This window comes from Mirounga leonina, unplaced genomic scaffold, assembly GCF_011800145.1.
Source record: "Mirounga leonina isolate KUSES-001 unplaced genomic scaffold, KU_Mleo_1.0 Mir_53, whole genome shotgun sequence".
Taxonomy (NCBI): domain Eukaryota; kingdom Metazoa; phylum Chordata; class Mammalia; order Carnivora; family Phocidae; genus Mirounga; species Mirounga leonina.
In genome coordinates, this window is record NW_023270807.1 from 83,617,420 (window position 1) to 83,632,813 (window position 15,394).

Consider the following 15,394-nt stretch of genomic DNA (forward strand, 5'->3'; position numbering starts at 1 on the left):
AATAATAATATTCTATCAGTTCTGGGAGGGATCTCTTTTTAGCCCCCGATGGAAATCAGCTTATGTCAAAATGCTTTCTTTAACAGAAGGCGTGAAAGGATGCATCGTATTCCCAGCTGCCAGCCAAATCTGTGGTTTGGCCACCAGGGTTGGCTCCACCTTCTTCTGGAAAGATGGGAGCCTGGCTTTTGGTCCTGGTGGAGGCAATCCCACCATCTCTTCCTGCCCAGGGAAAAAGCATCCCAGCTACTGTGATAACGGATGAGCTCCCAACACGTGTTTTCAGCGATAGGCATAACCAAGGAGTTTAAAGCAAGACCCATTTCTTTTGTTGCTGTTGAGAATAATTTCCAATGAAGTCCTGAGCTGATCCGTGGTTTCTATGTGTAAAGAGAAACAGAAACATGTTTTCCCATGGAAAGACCAAGTCCCAAGGGTTTTGCTACAATCTGCTTGAAGGCACGGCTGCTCAAATTGTCAAGGCCTTCCCAGGGCGCTGCCAGTCAGCTACACTTGCTCTTCAGATGCTCACGGCCCAGTTTAAGATCTTCTTCTGGCTTGGCTTGCTTTGGCTCGTCTGCAGGGCTCCTAGACCAGGTGGCAGCCTCCTTACATTATCCTCTACTCTGCTCCACCCTGTGTTCCAAAGCCTCTCACCAGGGGCCCCAAATGCACACACAACCCCACAGGGTCTCACAAGGGCTCCTTATCTTATTTCTAATGTTCTAGTACCTGAAAGAATTCCCATCTGTTTCCCCAGCCCGAGACCTTTGACAAAATAATGCTCTTGTTATGTTGCCAGGTATTCAGTGAAGATTCACCGAAGAATTTTTTTTCTTTTTTCTTTTTTACAGAGCTAAATAAAGCTGTTAATACTAACTTCCTACCTCTCTTGTTAACAGTGCTGGGAAACTGCAATCCCATACAAGTTGACCAAACAGAAAATGGGGCAAGGAAGGACACATGTTATGTTCCCTGAAATGTTATTCCCAACCCTTAAAAAGCAAACTTACTTATAATTAATTCGACCTGGTAATAGCCTCTAGTATTTTCTAGAATTTAGCAGCAATTAGAAAATCAAGAACAGATAAAGACTCCCATACACCAAAAACAACTTTTCCTTGAAATCTTAAGCTCCTTGGCAACGTTGTGTCTCAGAAATCAGAATTCATAGCTATTAAAACACATTCTGGAAATTAATTTTCTGACTTGTTTAGGAACAGAATTTTTAGAACAAATACTCTTGAGATTCTTGCTTTCTGACTTTATAATTAGTGTGCTAATCAGAAGAGACCTTATCAGAATTTACACAATGGTATTTTCCCTGGCAAATGAGTGACGAACAACAGAACAGAAAACATGCATTCAAAGCATTTTATTTAAAATTACCACCAAACATATTGGAAATTTAAAAATGCCTTCCACTGTTGTTTTTTTTTTTTTTAGTTATTCAAACCCATATTCCCAAACCCAGATTATTAAAAGCAGAGGTTCCTAACTTTTATTTAGATAATAAAGAAGCCTTTTGAGAATTTGATGAAAGCCAGGAATTTATTCCTAAGAAACATGCATACACCCACAATTTCGCATATATTTGGGGAAAGTTCAGACCCTTGAAATCCATCCAAGAGTCTGTGGTTAGGAAGCCTGCAGCTAGAGTCTCGGAGTATTTGCGCTGCCTCCACATGGTGGACAATGAGTAGACCGTAAGAGGTCCCTGACATTGTGGGGTTCTCAGGGAAGTGAGTCCACATACCTCCAAAGCCAAAACCTTTTCAACAGACTTCCCAAGTAACCCTAGAATAGCACAGAATTGTACTAGGGAAAGCCCTCAACACAGCTCAGACTGGCATGATCTTCCATAAATTTGCCAGTGGTGGATCACCTCATGCACAGTGCTTTTATTACTGACGATGCCTGCCATGTTTGGAGGGTTATTACTGTGCTAGGAGCTCCGGTCGGCATTGTACACATTTTTATCAGAATATCCCTGCACTGAGATGTAGAAGTACCCTCACTTTAAGTGCCTTCATTAAAGTCACATGGTTCAGTTACTCTGAGTGGGGGACTCAAAGGTCCAGCTGCAGGGTTCTGAGGCCTTTGTATTCGAAGCAACAGATCATTTTATACAACCTGAGGCTGCTATAAATCTAAGCTAGCACCATAATTATACACAGGGTCGGTGTTTGACCCTGTGGCCAAGGGTCAGGAGTGCAGCACCTAGGATTTGCCAGCTGGCCATGTTTTCTTCCGGAGTTGGTGCTGCACCACAGCCTGATCCCGGCAAATACGTGAATGGGTGCATGCAAGAATCCATCCAAGTCCAGGCTGGCTTCTGTCAAACTAATCAAGGTATATTCCCTCCTGTTACTGTCTCAGCAGTAACATTCAAGTGTCCCAGTCTCTCGTGCGAGCACAGAAGACAGGCGGAAACTGACCAGAGCTCCATGCAAAGAACAACCATGTATTCTTCTCTAACAATACATGGAGGAAGGGCTTAAAAAAAAAATTATGGGGCTTAAGGGTATTTTTTTAGCCTTTTATTTATTTTTTAAAGATTTTATTTATTTGACAGGGAGAGAGACAGTGAGAGAGGGAACACAAGCAGGGGGAGTGGGAGAGGGTGGAGCAGGGAGCCCGATGTGGGGCTCGATCCCAGGACCCTGGGATCATGATTATTTAGGAATATTTTAACAGGACGATATAATAAACCCTTATTTACCATCACCTGGCATTAGCAATTACCCACTAATGGCCAATCTTATTTCATCTGAACCACAACTCACTCCTCTCTACCTATAATTGAATCTCAATTATGTTTTCAGATATCAAATAATTATGTGCATAAATAAGGGGAAATACTTAATGAAGTCCATGTTGGGCAGTGGTTATGGCTACAGTCTGCTTCATTGCTGGAGTCCTGGTGATAGTCATTCCACGAACTGTGGGTCTATGCAATGAATAATGCAATGTACAATGTATCATAAAACAGAAGCTACTCATGACAGTCAAATACCAAACATCTACCAACTCTACATATTTTAAAAATAACCTCATTTTTTATCCAGCTGTGGCCTGTGGAAAACGCACTGCTATTTCCTGCATTCCACACAGGATTGCTTATAAGGCTTATGTATGATGTTACCTGTAAAAACCCCATGCAACTAAAAGGAATTATTGCAAGGAATTATTGCTTATCACCCCAAAATTATATGGCTTTTAAGATAAACAATTACACCCAGACATCTCTCACCTCAGTGAACACTGTCGACCTATTTCTTACTCTATCACTTGGGGTTTTGAAAGCTCAGTTTACAGAACAAGCTAATATCCTGGGAAATATTTTCTAAGAACTACAAAATATTAAGAACGGCAGCCTTGCTGCTCCAGCTACACATGGCATGACTTATCAACACTGTTCCCAGCTGCTCTTTGGGTCCTAGGCCCCACAGATGCTCTAGGTGTCTCCGGGACCCCAAGCCCTGTCCTTGCTATCTCAGCTGACTGAAACTGAGCCCTAATCAAACACAGCATTTCCTGTTCCCTGGAGCTGCCGTGGACACTTCCTATCAGGGCAATTATCACTGGAAGGATGGACGGATCTGGTTCTCAAAGAACTCTTAGTAAATCCAACCTCTGCTTTAAATATGAACACTATCCATACAAGCTTTCTGATGAGAAGTAGATTCACAGAACCACATTTGGCCCCTTAATGTCACTAAGGCTTGGCTTGCGGGGATCGGCTTCTCCAAAGAGGGGTGGTTTCTGTAATAATTCTGCAGGAAGTGAGAAAGACCTCTCACAAGGTGAGAGATAATTCAGTGGGAACAGATCCCAAAGAAGACAGTCATGTAAATTGTATTCAACGTGCTCACTTGAAAGGACTAGAGAAATTCTATGTAACATTTTAAAACGGAATAGACCCTGTTGGTCATTTGCTGTGTAATGTTTTCAATGTGTAGAAGAAAATGGAGCACTTAATCCGATGTGTCTTGGCAAAAGCTTCATAATGAACCACCCCAATTAGACAGGGACGCGGCCCCCTTGGCAGAACCCATTCTGCTTGTTAAGGCCCACCGGACAGTAGAGCAAAACATGAAGCAGAGGAGGGTTCAGATGGTGGAACTAAAATATTTTCTGAAAACAAAACAAAAAATACACAAAGAAAACACGTGGAGTTTTCCCTCGGAAGATCTGCAAGGCGGTGGTGGGCTGCGTACACAGGCTGGAGGAACCTGGCATTCCAAGCAATGCATTTCCAAACCTTCAATGCCGCCTTAGCCATTTCGCACTGGTGATGCGGGCCACAGCAGCAAATTATAAAAGATCGGAATAACAGAGTCTAAAAAATGCTGCATTTCGCCACGTAGTAAGACTTTTACCTGAAAATATCGCTCATTTGTTTTTTAAACCTTTATAAAAAAGAGAAGCGACAAGTTTAGAGAATAAACACACTTTATTTTATAACAGTATTACAGAAAGCAAAATATCATTTAATACAACTTGAAGCTGCTATAAATCTAATCTGGCATCGTAACTATACATAGGGTCAAAAGCAAAGGAAAACATGTTCAATACCGTTAATAGGTCCCTATCAGGTCTCTGGTGTCAGCTGTAAATGGTATCGCTTCCTTACAACCATCAAAAAAACCCCACCACAGCCCCTGCTCTTCTCCCCAGTGTCCTCAAACCTGTGTGAATCATCCAACTATCTGAAAGAGATATACCTGCTCAATAACAAAAGGTCAGTTTTACAAGTAGACAGGGAGGTTTAATACAAAGCAAGTGTTCTACACAAAGTGTTCAAATAATGGAAAGTCTTGAAATTTGGACATGTTAAGAAAGAAAGCACTAAGGTTTTAAGCTGCCTGAATTTTTAGCAGAAGGGAAGAAACAGTAGTTTCTCTTTTTCCTCCCTCCTGGTTCTGGAATGCTGCCGAAGAGCATGTGTCTGAGAAGAGTTGGCACTGTGGCGTGACAGGGTCTCGAAACACAGTGCGTGGTCAGTGAGCTTCTTTGTAATTCTCCAGTCTGGAGCGTCTCTGACTTTCAGTAAAAAGTCAGAGGACTGGAAAGTCAGAAAGGGCCCAATATAAAAAACAGCCCCGATGAAATTCTCAAACATTAGAAAATTTTCAGGATGTAAGAAATGCTTTTGATCTGTATTAATATTTTCTCATACGGTATATTTACCGCAATCGGAAAACTCCGTAAATATTTACTGTAAGGATTCAATGAAAAGGATCCGGAAAACAGGAAAGCCACTATTGGAAATTAGTCACAGAGTTTCCTTTCCACACAACAGCACCTGTTCAAGTGAACACACCTTACCAGCATGGGGCTGGCTTTGTTCACTATCATTTGATCAAAATGAGTGATAAAAAGCAGGTAGTTGTACACAAAGTAAACAGGAAACAAAGACAAAACTCCCTAATTAAAAAGAAAAGAAAAGAAAGAAAGAATTAAGAATATTTAGAAGTGGTTATAAAACAAAATAATGTATTAAAATGCGAGGGAACGGTATAGACCAGAGCTGTTAAGGTAAGGTTTGGTTGTTGGCATTTTAATTCTTCAGGCTTCTGGTCATTGTTACCAGTCGTAGTATAAATTCGCTGGAGTAGTGGTGTGGCATTAAGACTTGGAATGGTCAAAATTCTTCAGGTTCGCAAAGTTGAGTGTTGTTTAAAAAATGGAATTTCTAGGAAGAAAAAAAGAGAGAAAAGACTTAAATATTCCAAAGACAGGGGCTTGAAAAACCACATTAAGTAATGTGCCATCCAATTCCAAATCAAATAACCAACAGTTACGATTTGCCTAGTTCTACAGTAAATAGCATGCTGACCAGAAGACAAGCACGAAAGTCTATTCCACCCCCAGGGGCCTTACGATACGTGGAGGACTGACAAGCACATAGAAACAACTGGCAAATAAGAATACACACACAAACAAAGAGTTAATTATAGAACAGAGAGAACTCATTCATTAACAATCCAAAACAGAGAAACCAATGTAGGCTTTAACATTAGATTCAAGGAAGGTGGAAAAACAAAGTCCATTCTGACTTCTTTGAAATGAATGGAAAAGGGGCTGCAGGTGAGGAGAAGAGAATGGGGCAAGAGGCCAAGAAGTGAGACAGCACATGGTGTTAGTGGGCGTATGCAGAGTATAGGGGGCAGGCAGCAAGAACGAGTGAGGAACAGGATAGTGAGGAAATGGACATTACTGGAGAGAATAACAGGGTGAGGAATGGAAGGTCGGGTACTCTTTAATACCAAACTGAGGAGTACAAACTTGATCAAACAGACAAAAAAAGGACTGAAGTCAGAAAGAGCATTCAGACAAAAGACCAGCTGCCAGTTTACTGCTATGATCCAGAGGTAGAGTGCAAGGGGCAGAAGACAGGTCAGAGAGCCCAGGGGGCGAGTCCACATAGCGCATGACAAGCCCAGGAGAGGGGGAGGCTGGTTTTGAGGAAGGCTTGACATTGCCTGGTTTATGTTCTGAAAACATCACTGCAGCTTGAGTCTGATGAAGAGGCCAAGGGTGGGGAGGAGAGAGACAGGAAGGCCAGGTAGGACGGCTAGGTGATGAGGACTCAGACTTGAGTGAAACCAGGTGGAAGGGTGGACGGAGAGGCACCCGGTAGGAGCGCAATCAGAGGGCGGGGACGAGCAAGAAAGTACCAGGGAGCTCGACCAGGTTTGGAGTCTGGGACCTCAGGACAGGCGTAAAGCCCAGGTGAGGTCTTAGGACCAGGGACGTGGATTTGCAGGCTGTCGCAGGGGGCAAGTGAAACTCACAGGTGAACTAGTCTTTGTAGGTATAAAGAAAAATGAGAGATGTGAGCCCCGGGGAAGCCCACAATCGGAGGGAGGGAGGGAGGGAGAGAGGGAGGAGAGAGGACTAAAATGGGAGTGGACAGGGAGGCAGAGAAAAAAATAAGGATGGTGCATTATTCCCAACAGAGAAAAGGGTTTTGAGAAGGTAATTTTTCACTTTTTAGTTGAAGTTTTGGCAAATGGTAGGTGATTACAGAAGACAGTGGAGAGTGGTAATTAAGGTCCTTTCTAAGAGACACTGGCCCCAAAGTCAATCAGAATAAACATTCTTTTGGTTAGATAAAATTAAGTCTTGTTTTCATAGAAAAGCTCTCCACCATTGAGATTTATCACAGGTATTATTTTAGCCTCTTCATTATACAGGACAGATTGACTAATCAAATTCATTGTCTCCCCCCTGTTGTCTGCTTTAGGCTATTTCATTACTCATTAAGACTTCTGCTTGATTCTAGAAGTGGGAGGGGGGAATCAATGGAGAAAACACTAAGTCCTCTTTTTTTTAGGCTAGTAATTATGAACAGAAACTTGGGGGGATGGTGATCAGGAATGGATCAAACTACCAATCAAATTGGATTTGGGAGTTAGCTGTGACCTCAGTCACGGGATCTATTCTTGCTCTTTGGGAGCTGGTTGCTCTGTTCTCTTTGCTCAGGGAATATGCCTCATTTGTTGAACGGAGCTATCACTTATGCCCAGCTTCTGTTATAGAAAAGGAACCTCTCATGTTACCAGTGCCTGGAAACCCAGAGAAAGAATGAGGTTTAGGATCCTATCCTCCATCTCCTCTAGACTCCATGTCATGTTATTTCACTGAATCTGCTTTCACCAAAAATAAAATTTCAATTTAGAAAGGAAAGCTAAAATTAAACTTGTTTCCAAGTCATTAGCAGACAAGTAAACAGGAATTAGGAGTGTGTAGGAAATGAATGAGAGATCTTGATTTCAAAGAGCTTCAACATTTATTGAAATATATGTGGAGAAAAAGACAGTTACCCATGTAAACTCAAATGTCATTTACTTTCATTTATTCTCAATCAAACCACGAGAAAGAAAGAAACCAATTTCCTTTTCTGGTAGTAAGTATTACAAATGACAATCTTAACACACTCTTAGAATTCCAAACAGTTTTCAGAGAGAAAGAAAATTACATTTATTGTAATTTTAATGTTAAGTACATTTTTTTCCATCTCATTCAAGTGCATTTTTTTCCTCGTTCTTTAAGAAGCAGTAAATCAAGTGTAACTCTGAGCTAATTAGATATTCAGTATTTCAGAACATCCCAATTCCTCATGTTCTGGGTGAACAGGGAATAATTTATTGTAGGAAGTTTATAATTGACACATCCACCTCTCTTCTGACTGCTTTCTGTACTAAAACACATACAGAAATATATTCCTGCAAGTAGTAAACATCTAAGGTTTTGAGCTGGGAAGGAGAAAAGATAAGAACGGAACCACCAATTCCATTGGTACACAAGCATCAGACATTTATATTTTTCCTGTTCTGGCATTTATCTGTGAGGAAAACGAGAACCCAAAACCTTCATATTTGGCTTTTTTTTTTTTTTAAACAGATTACATTTTGGGTCTAAATGATTTATCACCCATTCCAATCAAACTGAAGACTGTGCACTGGTTCTTCATGCAAGACCTTCATGCAAGAACTCGTTTTTGTTTTTTTTTTAAAGCCTGAATTCTACCTCATATTCGCTATAGTCTGGACATCTTATTTTGTCAATACAAACGGGCAGGCATTATTATTTACTACTGGCTTTTTCCTTTGGGCGACATCATAATGTTCACATAATGTTCACCTTGAGTTTGGATAAGATCACAGCTATGAAGTATATGGATTATACGTTAGATATCAGAATTTTGGTCAAGTAAACAATAACAGAAGCCCAAACCACTTCAGTTTCCCTCCCCTAGACTATACAATGTCAGTGAACATTTGTTAACTCCTATAGCTCCATTCCTTGGCCTCTGTCCCCCCCTTTTGGCCAATGTGGGAATAGGTCCGTGTGGCGGCCTCATCCAATCCCAGCTCTAACTCTAGATCTAAATTCCTCAAGGACCTGCGCCGCTGCCTACCTTGCCCTAAGTCCTCACAGAGGGTTCCAGAACACTCACATTTATCTTAGGAGCAGTGGGCAACCAGTCACATTCGAGGACAGAGCTTCTATGACTTTGAAAAACACAGCTTTAGAGTTTCCAGAGACAGGGGCTTGTAGTGTGGGGCTCAAACTTGAGCGTGCTCTTCTCCAGAAACTGATTCAGTAAACTGCAAATGGGCACTCATAAAAAAGCATTTGACCGAAACCACTAGAAATACTGCCTGTAAGTGGGAAAGCGCTTATCCAGAGGGGTCTCAATAAAAATGCAAAAATGTGCTTTTTATCAAAAAAATAATTAAACTAATGCAAGATACCATAACATTTGTCCTTGGATTAAGTAAGATTCAATTACTGTAGGGCAGTATAGCCAGAGATCTTGAAAATATGAATAAAATATTCATGTGAGAGACAATCCAACTATTTCCTAAATAAAAATGAGATCCATGCACTCAAGTGTTCAGTTTTAAATATAATAGTTTATGGTTATGGACGTCAGTTACTCCTACTGCTAGACTTTCTTCCTTGGGCCTCCAATTTGCATATTTGATTTTCATTTTTTAAATAATTTCCACTGTAAGATAGGAGTCCTAGAGCCAAAAATGCAAGTAGGATAAATCTCTATTTGGGGGGCCTGGGTGGCTCAGTCGGTTAAGTGTCTGCCTTCTGGTCAGGTCATGATCCTGGGGTCCTGGGATCGAGCCCTACATCTGGCTTCCATGCTCAGCGGGGAGCCTGCTTCTCTCTCTGCCCCTCCCCCAGCTCATGCAGGCACGCATGCTCTCTCTCAAATAAATAAAATCTTTGAAAATAATTTCGATTTGGTTAACCCAGGAAGGTCCATTCTTAAGTGTTTATAGCATCACTATAGATCCACCAGTTCTCAGTGAGTTCTGCCGACCCTGAGGGTCACTCAGACTCTTTTCAGGGGGTTGCGAAGTCAAAGCTATTAAAAAAAAAAAAAAAAAGCTATTTCATCATCACACGAAGACGTTAACTGTCCTTTTCAGGGGGTGGACATTTTCACCGACAGTGCAACAAGGGGGAGGGAGTACACCCGATGGCATCTTGCCACGTGTCAAGGCAGTGGCACCAAACTGTACCAGAAGTCGCTGGACTCATAACCACCGCACGCTCTCAGTAAAGTAAGAAACAAAGAAGGCAAGCCAGCCTCACTTAAGGATGTCCTGGATGAAACACAGAAAATTACGGTCTTACATCTCAACCGCCGAGTTCGTGTCTTTTTAACATTCTGTGTAATGAAATGGGAAATGGGCACAGATCACTCCTGCTGCATACAGAAGTACAATGGATGTCTAGAGAAAAAAAAGAATGCTTGAATTGTGAATTGAAGAAGCTGCCTTTTCACAAACACCTTTTTTATTTGAGAATTATTGACGGACAAACTGTTATTCTATCTGGCAGGCATTTTCTTTTTTTCTTTTTTTTTTTTTTAAGGATTTTATTTATTTATGTGACAGAGAGAGACACAGCGAGAGAGGGAACACAAGCAGGGGGAGTGGGAGAGGGAGAAGCAGGCTTCCCGCGGAGCAGGGAGCCCGATGCGGGGCTTGATCCCAGGACCCTGAGATCATGACCTGAGCCGAAGGCAGTCGCTTAACCGACTGAGCCACCCAGGCGCCCCTGGAAAGCATTTTCTTGAAAATGAGGTGAGCCTGTCATTTCAAGGAAAACAACTGACTTGTGGCCAGTGATAAAATTCAAGCTTTCAGGTGAAAACTGGAATTTTGGAAGACTGTATTCTGGCCACCATGAGCTTGATAGCTTCCCATTATTATTATTATTATTATTATTATTATTATTATTTTATGATTTTGAGAGAGAGAATGCTCACGGGTGTGCATGCAAGAGCAAGCCGGGGGAGGGGCAGAGGGAGAGAGGACAGAGAATCCTCAAGCAGACTCCACGCTGAGTGCAGAGCCCAATGGACGTCTCGATCCCATGACCCCAAGATCATGACCTGAGCCAAAATCAAGAGTCGGACGCTTAACTGAGCAACCCAGGTGCCCCAATAGCTTCCCAATATTTAAAGACTCTTCCTAGGAGCTCAGTGGCAACCAGTAATGTGTCCCAATCACTTTGCCTTTTCCAGGATTTCATATCATTGTAACCACACAGTACATGTAGCCTTTTCTGACAGATTTCTTTCACTCATTATTTTGAACTATTTTAATAAATATTTTTAATTTGTTCTGTTTCATTTATAATATGGTAATTTTGATTTATACTGTGGTAACTTTTGATATGTATAATTCACAGCAACGAAAGCTCTTTGGGCCCTTCAGTAAATTTTAGAGTGTAAAGTGTTCCTGAGATCAGGAAGCTTGGGAACTGCTTGTGGAAAATCAGCTATCCCTAACCTATCACCCTCCTTTCCTTCTCTCACAAAGATTTGTATGTCTGCTGAACTCAGAGGGCAACATTAAATCTAGTGTTTTCTTCCTTTTTGGCCAAATGAAAGACAGCACCCGTTCAACAAATAGTTCAGGGAAATAACTTTGCTTCGCCTGGTTTGTCTGAACATATTAATGATGTTACGGTGCCCCTCTGGTCTCAAGAGGCTTTCACGTGAGCCCCTAGAGACTCCCATCTCACATTTAGGTCTTAGACTAGGTTCCCCCGTCCCCTCCCCCATCTCGGTCTCCTCTGAGCACCAACTATATTGTGCTCGATAACATACACAACTTCACTTCAAAGACAGAAGTTCAGTTCAGAGTTTGCTAGAATCACATCAATTTAGTTAAGTATTTTTGCTTTCAAGAGTCAATTTGAGATGTTTTCCCCAAATTTCCACGTGTTAAAAACAAAACAAAACTGTCTACCTTTCACACAACTGTAGTTCTTTCCCTTCCAGAGGAGGTGTGAGGAAGAACATCTTCCTTCCCTCCCCCTGTAATGGTAAAAGCTCTCTTCTAGCTTTTAAGCCAATCACACTCCCTTTACCTTCGAGGAGAGGGTGAGCCGTCAGTGTCACCATCGGGCCAATTAACTGGGTTTTCTTTAAAGCTAACAGTAATTTTTCTATTAGAATCTTTATACTTGGCACATTTAAGTCCCTTTACTTAAAGAATTACTACCACATAGCAATTGCAGAATATCCTGTCAAACAAAAACATCAATTTTACCTCATTTTAAAATATGATTATTTTGTATTATGGTTTTACTTGTTCACTTAGCTTTATATCATAGCAACTTCAAAGACATTTTGTACAAAATTAATTTTTCTAAAACGCGTTGTGTTTCAACTACATTGGTGGGAGCTTGTTATTTCAAAGATTCCCGTCATGAAGCCTTCTGCAAAGCAGTGTGTAGTGTGCATGCAGGCTGACTATGGGTCAATCCAGCTCCGCCACTCACCCACTGTGTGACTTGGGTGAGAGACTTGCCCCCTCTAGGCCCCCGTGTCCTCATCTACACCTTGGATGATGGTAAGAACTAACTGAAATTACAAATGGCAAAGTTCTCAAAACTGGGCACAGAGTAGGCATTCAGTGAGTGTTAGATAATATTTTTATAGATTTTCACTTACCATATTTCAAATTTTGCTCAGTTTGCTTCCAAATTAAGCTCAGTTCTACTCTTAAAGATACAGGTGTTGGTTTCCCCATTAAAAATTGCCTGAACCAGAATAATGGTTTCCTTACAGGTACTTCATCTAATCTAGCACGCTTTCAATCAATCCTACCGTCTACCGATGAATTAATCTTCCTGAAGGCCAGTGCTGAAAAGGCCCTTCCCCTGCTCAAATACCCTATATAGATGACCTACAGAGCAAAGTCTAAACTAAGGTACTGACATGGAATGTCATACCCTCATCAATATGCCTTTGACAACTCCTTCCAGCTCTGCTGGGAACCCAACACACAGCTACATGTAGGAGCTGCTCTTCCTGATACCCATCCCGTTGCTTCTCCACATGCTCTTTCCTCTCTGCTCACCTCTGTATGTGCAAATCCTGCCCCCCCCACCTTTCTGGGGAGGTCTCAGACCTGCCAATCAGAAACTGTTTCTTCTGTCAACTTCCATAGCCCTTTATCAAGGGTTCTCCTAAAACACTACTTTTCACCCTATATGTTATTTACATTCATGTTCTTACGGGTTTACCTCTTTCTTACAACCATCAAAGTGCTTCAAGCGTGGTATTTTCACAAGAGTATACATTGATGGATCTATGAATGAATGTAATAGGGACTGGGGTGCAAAGGCAAGAACTAAGAACAGGCGCTTGGGAGGGGAAAAAACAAAATTGGACTTCATTTCTAGGAAGAAAGCACTACTGCCTGTCTTTTCCATTACGTTCACCTGCTGATTTAAGCGGAAATTTTGTGGTTTCATTTTTCTCTTCTTTTGTTAAATAACTACATCTATAATATCCTGGGAGGACTCTGCCTTCTTTTTAAAAATGGCTTTCCCAAATCTCTGAAAGCTCTGACAAAGATTTCTATGTGTAGTTTTAATATTTGGCCCTAAAGCTAGCATGAGGTCTTCTGGTTCATTCTGCTAGGTTTAAATCTTGTGGGAACTTGATATGAAAGCATTTTACAAAATCTTAAAGCTTCTTTTCAGTAACAAATGGACTAGAATAAGGTTACACTCAGTATACTGTATTCTGGCTAATAAGCCTATTTCAATCTTAGGTTCATAAGAGAGCGAGATGAGGAAAACATTTCTCTGTAGCATCAAATAAAAGTTATGCTTAGAAAAACAGCATCAAAACTGTTATCTTTTAGGGAAAAAAAACCTTGGAACCATATATGAACTCACTAAATATCTGTCTTGTGTTTTCCTTCAACAGGAAACTTAGTGGGAATCAAAAGAATTCATCTCTAGACCCAACTCTCTAGCTTATTATTAGTCTATACTTTTATTCTAACGTCTTCAAATCCAGTATGTTACTTTCCACTTATAGCACGTCCCAATTTGGAAAGAGCCATTTTTCAAATAGCCACAGGTGAGGACTGGTATTATACTGGACAAGTCTAGACACATACTTGCTCCAAGGCTAACGGAATTATTTTGATGCATGAGAGTGAGACAAACATAGGGCCAACATGCCCTCAAATGTAATCCTCCTGGGGTCAGGAATATCTTAAGCACACACACTGCTTGGTTACCATAGCAAAATTCCCTCCTAATGCCACCCACAAATTTACATGTTTAGAAAATGGTATCTGGGATGACCAACATTTGAGGTTCTTCAGACAGAAGAAACTATCCTTAGGTGTGCACATGGATGGCATTTATGAGGCCTGAGTGTAAGTGACTGATGCAAATTACTTTATTCTCTAGGATTCTACTTCCTTGTTAAAAAGGGTTGGGGGGAAGAAGAGACTCTAATTTTAAACTGTTTATAATGAAATATTCTTTCGATTTTCATACTCCTCAATATGCCCTCATCTAGGGTATAATAAAGTCACGACCACCACGCCCACCCCCTCAGAGGCCAGGAACAAATGCTCTTTCCTCACCAGACGGGCAAAGATTTTTTAAATGTTTTACAATCTTTAGTGTCAGCAAAGGTGTGGGGCAACAGGGATGCTCATAAACTGCAAGTAGGAGTCTAACTTGTTTGAACCTTTCAGGAGGAAATACTGGCCCTAGAAAACGATGAAATTCGTGCCCCCCCCCCAATGTACACATGAGTATGATCTTTGCAGCTGCGTGTTGAATTGTGAGAACTGAGGAATAACCTAAATGCCCGTTAACACGTGTCACGTAAATCCTCACGTGTCTGTTCGATGGCTGACGAAAAATGAGGAGATACTGCCAAGGAAGATTACCTCCAACATACTGTTAGGGGGAGAAGAAAACAGGCTATAGAACAGAATCAACAGTACCAGCCCACATCTACAGAGGCGGGAGTGTGGGAGTGTGTGTGTGTTCACACACATATACACTGTGAAAAGGGAGTATCTATCTCTAGGAGCAGAGGAATTATGGATCATTTACATTTTCTGCTCTCTCTCCCTTTTTAAAAACTATAATCGCCTCTGTTATTACCAGAAAAAAAAAAAAACACCCAGTAACAATAGTTCCATTTGCAACAACAACAGTCAATAATAATTTTGTCCGAGAGCAGACCCTGGGGAATTAGTGACCCTCGTGCTAACGAATGCACGACAGCAGTGGCATCCAGCGCCTCTTTTGTTGGGTAGTTCAAATACATTGTAACTGTCTCACCGATAGCACCTGCCAGGTTATGAACGTGAAGCAGAACATTCCACAGCATTCCAAAGTGAAAACTGGCTGTGTCTGAAAGCCACTGAATCCGAAATGGCTTTTCATGTCTGTGTATAAATCTGCATTTTAGCATTGATTAATCTACATTGAAAACTAATGCTAATTTTAGGTATGAGAGTCATAGAACTAGGCAAATCGAATAAAATTAAAATGCAACACATGTGATATGCCTGAAAAACTCCTG

At 41.2% G+C, this 15,394-nt stretch overlaps 1 protein-coding gene across 10 annotated transcripts in view; it reads right to left on the bottom strand.

Annotated features, from left to right (window-relative positions):
• Nucleotides 1-4,437: 4,437 nt before the first annotated feature.
• Nucleotides 4,438-15,394, bottom strand: part of EPB41L2 (erythrocyte membrane protein band 4.1 like 2) — a 210,669-nt gene continuing 199,712 nt past the window's right edge. For all 10 annotated transcript variants that reach the window (XM_034990645.1, XM_034990644.1, XM_034990643.1 and 7 more), the window contains one exon: nt 4,438-5,698. The gene's annotated coding sequence lies outside the window, so the exon portion shown is untranslated. The remainder of the gene's footprint in view (nt 5,699-15,394) is intronic.